Genomic DNA, 6,653 nt, shown 5'->3' with positions numbered 1-6,653 from the left:
TGGTTTCAGCAGTGACAGCACAAAGTCTTAAGCACTTGACCAGGAGGGACTGGGGCTAAGACTCTGGGCCCCAGTTCTTGTCTACCTAGAAAAAAAAAAAAATCGCCAAGGAGACAAAAGGTAGAAAGGAAAGTAAGACGTGTACTAGAAAAGCAGAACACATGCAGAGAGACTCACAGGTGAGTTCAGAGAGTCACACCTTGGGAAGTTTAAATCATTTACAAGGGGGCAGTCTTCCTGGTCTTTGTTTTCCTATGGCCAGTTGTCTTGCTCTGACCCTACCGCTGATTTATCTCAGGGTCCTCCCCTCTGTGCACATGCATCCTTTAGCCAAGATGGAATTCAGCACGAGCATCCCTGGGAAGTTAGCAAAACGTACAGTCTGGCATCCTCTCCCTTTTTGACCCCCAAGGAGCCTTTCTGTGCATGCTCAGTTGAGGTCTTTCTGATTCCAAGGATGGGAAATATGTGAGCTCTTGATCTTTTACCCAAGCAGGGCTTAGTCCCTCTCTGTCCCTGCCATTGCTGGACTATTATCTTAAAGTGTCCACAGGAGACAAAGTCCGGCTGTTTACCCTGTTCCTCTTGTTATTTCTGAACATCCTGGAATTCGAAGTCAAGTGGGCCTTAGGAAGCATCACTATGAACAAAGCTAGTGGAGGTGATGGAATTCCAGTTGAGCTATTTCAAATCCTGAAAGATGATGCTGTGAAAGTGCTGCACTCAAATCTGGAAAACTCAGCAGCAAATCTGGAAAACTCAGCAGTGGCCTCAGGATTGGAAAAGGTCAGTTTTCGTTCCAATCCCAAAGAAAGGCAATGCCAAAGAATGTTCAAACTACTGCACAATTGCATTGATCTCACATGCTAGTAAAGTAATGCTCAAAATTCTCCAGGCCAGGCTTCAACAGTACATGAACCATGAACTTCCAGATGTTCATGCTGTTTTAGAAAAGGCAGAGCAATCAGAGATCAAATTGCCAGCATCTGCTGGATCATCAAAAAAGCAAGAGAGTTCCAGAAAACATCTATTTCTGCTTTATTGACTAGGACAAAGCCTTTGACTTTGTGGATCACCACAAAGTGTGGAAAATTCTGAAAGAGATGGTGATACCAGACCACCTGACCTGCCTCTTGAGAAATCTGTATGCAGATCAGGAAGCAACAGTTAGAACTGGACATGGAACAACAGACTGGTTCCAAATAGGAAAAGGAGTACGTCAAGGCTGTATATTGTCACCCTGCTTATTTAACTTCTATGCAGAGTACATCATGAGAAACGCTGGACTGGAAGAAACACAAGCTGGAATCAAGATTGCTGGGAGAAATATCAATCACCTCAGATATGCAGATGACACCACCCTTATGGCAGAAAGTGAAGAACTAAAGAGCCTCTTGATGAAAGTGGAAGAGGAGAGTGAAAAAGTTGGCTTAAAGCTCAACATTCAGAAAACGAAGATCATGGCATCTGGTCCCATCACTTCATGGCAAATAGATGGGGAAACAGTGGAAACAGTGTCAGACTTTATTTTGGGGGGCTCCAAAATCACTGCAGATGGTGATTGCAGCCATGAAATTAAAAGACGCTCGCTCCTTGGAAGAAAAGTTATGACCAACCTAGATAGCATATTTAAAAGCAGAGACGTTACTTTGCCAACAAAGGTCTGTCTAGTCAAAACTATGGTTTTTCCAGTAGTCATGTATGGATGTGAGAGTTGGACTATAATGAAAGCTGAGCACCAAAGAACTGATGCTTTTGAACTGTGGTGTTGGAGAAGACTCTTGAGAGTCCCTTGGACTGCAAGGAGATCCAACCAATCCATCCTAAAGGAAATCAGTCCTGAATATTCTTTGAAAGGACTGATGCTGAAGCTGAAACTCCAATACTTTGGCCAGCTGATGCAAAGAACTGACTCATTTGAAAAGACCCTGATGCTGGGAAAGATTGATGCTGGGAGGAGAAGGGGATGACAGAGGATGAGATGGTTGGATGGCATCACTGACTCAATGGACATGAGTTTGAGCAAGCTCCGGGAGTTAGTGATGAACAGGGAGGCCTGGCGTGCTGCAGTCCATGGAGCCGCAAAGAGTTGGACATGACTGAGCAACTGAACCGAACTGAACTTGTTATTTCTATCTGGAAGTATAAACAGGAGGCTGGTTGCAAAAATGTCTAGCCTGGAACTCATCTGTTCTCCTGCTTCAGGATAGATTAGAAGGTAGAGGGAAGATTTCTTTTCCAGGAGAGAAGAGTTTTGAGTGTCCTTAGGGCAAAAGATAGGAAGAGATGGATGAAGAAAGAGAGAAAGGATGTAATGGGGCAGGGGGCAGAGGCAATATTTAGTGAAGAACTGGAAATGGTTTGGGCAACTCTGCCAAAGAGATTAGTCCTTCTTTGAGGGAGTTTGCAAGGGAATTCTGAAAATTTCACCTTTCACCAAGGATTAAAAGACTCATTCGCTTTCTACCCTTGCTATACTCGGGTGTGGCTGTGAGGGAACACGAAGTATTAGAGTGTTTTCCTTGGCAGGTGGTAGATACCCAATCCAAAGCAGCTTAAGTAAAAAGAGAAATGTCACTCCCTCATGTGCTGGGAATTGAAATGGGTGAGTCTTACTTAGGGCACCACAGAGTCCAGGAATCATTTCCCTTCTCTCTTTTTCCCTCCCCATCTCCTTTCCTTCTCCCCTCTTCCCTCCTTCCTTCTCTCCTTCTGTCATCAGTGCTTGCCTTCAGTCTTAGCCAGGATAGCCACTGGCAGCCTCACCCCTTCATAAGTACTATTGCCTAACCCTTCAGAGAAAGAGAAGGGCTAGCCTAGAGGAGACAAGGGAGAAGCTTCCCAGAGGAAGAGCAGGCATGAAAGCCTAAAGGCAGAAAGTATGCTGATGTAGCTAAGGGTGAGAAAGGAAGCTGGACTGAAGCAGCTAAGAGGAGAAAGAGGACGGCTTTAGAAGATGAGGTTGAAGAAGTAGATGAGGGCAGGTCGTGAACAGCCTTGAAGTCCCCCAGAAGGAATTAGGATTGCATTGAGAAAAATCAGTGCAATGGGAAACCACTAAAGATTCTAAGCAGGGAAGTGGCATAATCTGATTTACCTTAAGAGATCAACCAGGCACCATGGTTCTAGACCTGGGATGAGGAAAGGTAGGGTGAAGCAGTATTATTCCCTCCCACTCCCCCCACCTGGGGACATCTGGAAGTAACTGGAGACACTTACTTGGGATGGTACTGGACAGAGACTAGGGATGCTAAACATTTTGAAATGGACAGGACATTCCCAACAATGAAGTCCTAACAATGAATGAAGGTTAATTAATGCCCCCAAAAGCCAACAGCATTCATGTTACATTGTTATTTGCTATAGGAAAAATGGGTTGTATCTGGGAAAGAGGAGCCATGGGATAGGAAGTGACTGGAGCTTTCTAGGGGAGAGATGTGTACCTTAGTCTAAGGTTGTGAGCAGAAGATGTGGTTGAAAAATAGGAATGTAACTTCAGGTAGAACCCCTAGGACCTACAAATGGATTTAATGTAAGAGAGAGAGAGGTGAAGGATAACTCCTGATTTGTGGCTTTGCAAACTGGGTAGAGGCTGGTGTCTTTTACTGAGGTAGAGGGCGCTGGTTCATTTCATCTGAGTTACCCCGGTTTCTCTCCTCTCTGTCTTATAATTGTGCCTTTGATTTTTCTGTCATCCCATTCCATGCCTTAATCTGACAGACTTGTGCTGTCTGGGCTAAGACAACTCAACTTTTGATTTATTCTGGCCTCCATTATACAACCAGGTGTATGCCAACAGTCTGCCAGGACTGTAGGGAGGATTAAATTCCACGCTAGAAGTAAATGCTTGGAACCTTCATGACACATTCTAGGTACTCAGTCAGGTCCTCCCTAGCTGCTTCCTCTTCCTGTACTCTGAATTTGGTGGCTTCTGAAGATTATGTCCTTGAGCTTCTCTTAAATGTGTACTCTAAGCTTAGGAAGTCTGTTCTTTCTCATGATTGAAACTCTCGATCTTACACAGATAACTTCCAACTTTATAGCTCTAGCTGGGGCATTTTTTTTCAAATTCTAACACTGCATTCCAAATGTCTCTAGGATTTCCTGACTTGAATTTACCTGGAACAGTTTCCTATGTGATTTATTTGTTATAAGAAAGGAATGCATACATAAAGACTTAGTAATATTTGAAATGTGCATATTCTAGAAAAATTTCTTCTCAAGAATAAACATAAATTAGAGAGAATGAGTTATGGAGCTGTTAAATCAACAGTGCCTCAGCACATTTTTACATCTAATACAGCCCTATATTTTCTCAACATCATCTTTAATATTTTGCAGAGTGCGCTCTCCTAAATTAATAGCATTGCATGGGTCTCATTTACTTGCCTTCTTAATGGTTTTTTTAAAATCACATCTGCTTCACCTTCCAAAGTTACTGAATTTCAGGTATGTTTTTCAATATTGTATCACCACACCAATCAACAATATGTGGTGGGAGTCAGGATAATAGAAATACAACAGTGATAATAACAGTGACTATTAGAATTAGAGAACACTGTTGTTTTTGAGTCATTAAGTCATGTCCCCGACTCTTTTGTGATGCCATGGGCTGTAGCCCACCAGGCTCCACTGTCCATGGGATTTCCCAGCCAAGAATACTGGAGTGGGTTGCCACTGCTATCTCCCATTACTCAGGGCATCTTCCTGACCACCCAGGGACTGAACCTGCATCTCCTGCCCTGGCAGACAGATTCTTTACTGCTGAGCCATCAGGGAAGCCCAAGAATAATAGAATAGTATTCATCAAAAGCACTCATGGAAATTTGCTACACAGGAAAATTTAAAAAGTGGTTCCAGTGATATTGACAAAGGGTGATGGGCATTTCTCTTCCATGTAACAATCACATGGCAATGTTGTAAACAAGGTATACAAAGTATTTGCTGAAAAGCTGTCTGTACATCCTCTGCTTGACCAGTTCCTGCTTCAGGTGAACTGACTCTCCCTAAATCATCCTCTTAAATCATAGGTTCTAATTAGAAAATACCTATATACTCCCCTCGTCATCCCACCTGAGGTACCGTTCTAATCTTGAGCTCAGAGTGGCTTCTCCTTGATAGTTTAACAAAGAGAAAACCTCTGCTGCAGGAAGGTACTTAGCCCCTGGGGGTTTTAGAGGGCTCAGCTACTCTGCTGGTTTCCTGGTAACAAATGAGCCAAGCTGAAGCCAGTTCCCCCATAACTGATAGCCTTCCTATTCCCCCAACCCAGAGTGAAGCCTGCTGGCACATTCTACCCACCATCCACTGCACTGTGGGGTGTCATTCCAGGGCCTTGCTTCAGATGTGTAGTAAGCTCCCTCATCCATTACATCGTTGATGTCTCTGTCGCAAACTCTGGGCTCTTTCTTCAGTCTCACAGCTGGGCAAGCACAGGACTTGCAGACCTCTAGGGTGCAGCTCAACAGCTGTGGCCAGCCAGAGTCTAGCCTTCTCTGTCCACTGAAGCAGAACGAAAAATACACAGAGACAGAGCTTGGAGGAAATAGAAAGGTGGCTTTTATTCTCAACTGGTGGAGAGAGGATCCCAGCAGGCTCATGCCTCAAGAATTGTTTTCCCCTCCGTGAGGAGTCTAGGGGCTTACATAAGCCAAGGCTCGCAGTTAGGGGTCAGTGATGAGGCTGAGTTCTTCCTCTTGCATTGTTTCAAAGACAGTCATAAACTGCCGTCAGTAACCCAGGAGTTGAGCCCGGTGGTTCGCTGGCTCTGTGGCCTTCTTTTCTGATATGTATCTACAAGGAGAAGGGTGCTGTAAGGGTAAACACCAGACAGGGGTTTTAGCATAGAGTTATAGGAGAAAATGTGAATTTTAGCTCCTGCAGAGTTAGGGGGCAGAAGCAAACTTAGTTACAGACATGCAAGAGTTAGGAGCAGTTAAAGTAAAAAAAAAAGGGTGGGGGGAGCTTCCCTGGTAGCGCAGATGGTAAAGAATCCACCTGCAAGGCAGGAGACCCCAGTTTGATCCCTGGGTTCGGAAGTTCCCCTGGAGAACAGATAGGCTACCCACTCCAGTTTCTTGGGCTTCCCTGGTGGTTCAATGGTAAAGAATCTGCCTGCAGTGCGGGAGACCTGGGTTCCATCCCTGGGTTGAGAAGATCCCCTGGAGGAGGGCATGGCAACCCACTCCAGTATCCTGGCCTGTAGAATCCCCACGGACAGAGGAGCCTGGTGGGCTTCAGTTCATAGGGTCACAAAGAGTCAGACAGGACTGAGCGACTAATCACAGCACAGCACACGTATTCCTTTCTGGCAGTCAGGGACTCCTACCCACCTGCTTCTCTACCATTTTGTCTCTTTCCTTGCCCAGTTTTTAATTGGGTTGCTCATTTCCTTATGGTTGAGTTTTAAGAGTTCATTATTTTGGATTAAAATCCTTCATCGGGTATGTCTTTTGCAAACAATTTCTCCCAGTATATGATTCGCCTTCTCATTTTCTTAAAGGGTTCTACTCTTATTTTTACCTGCAAAGAAAGAAATTAAGCTTTGCTAATATTGAGCATATCAATTGTTGATATAGACATATATAATAATTAGTCAGAGATCAAATTGCCAACATCCACTGGATCATGGAAAAAGCAAGACAGTTCCAGAA

The sequence above is a fragment of the Ovis aries genome, chromosome 1, assembly GCF_016772045.2.
Source record: "Ovis aries strain OAR_USU_Benz2616 breed Rambouillet chromosome 1, ARS-UI_Ramb_v3.0, whole genome shotgun sequence".
NCBI lineage: Eukaryota > Metazoa > Chordata > Mammalia > Artiodactyla > Bovidae > Ovis > Ovis aries.
Note: the sequence above shows the minus strand (reverse complement) of the source record.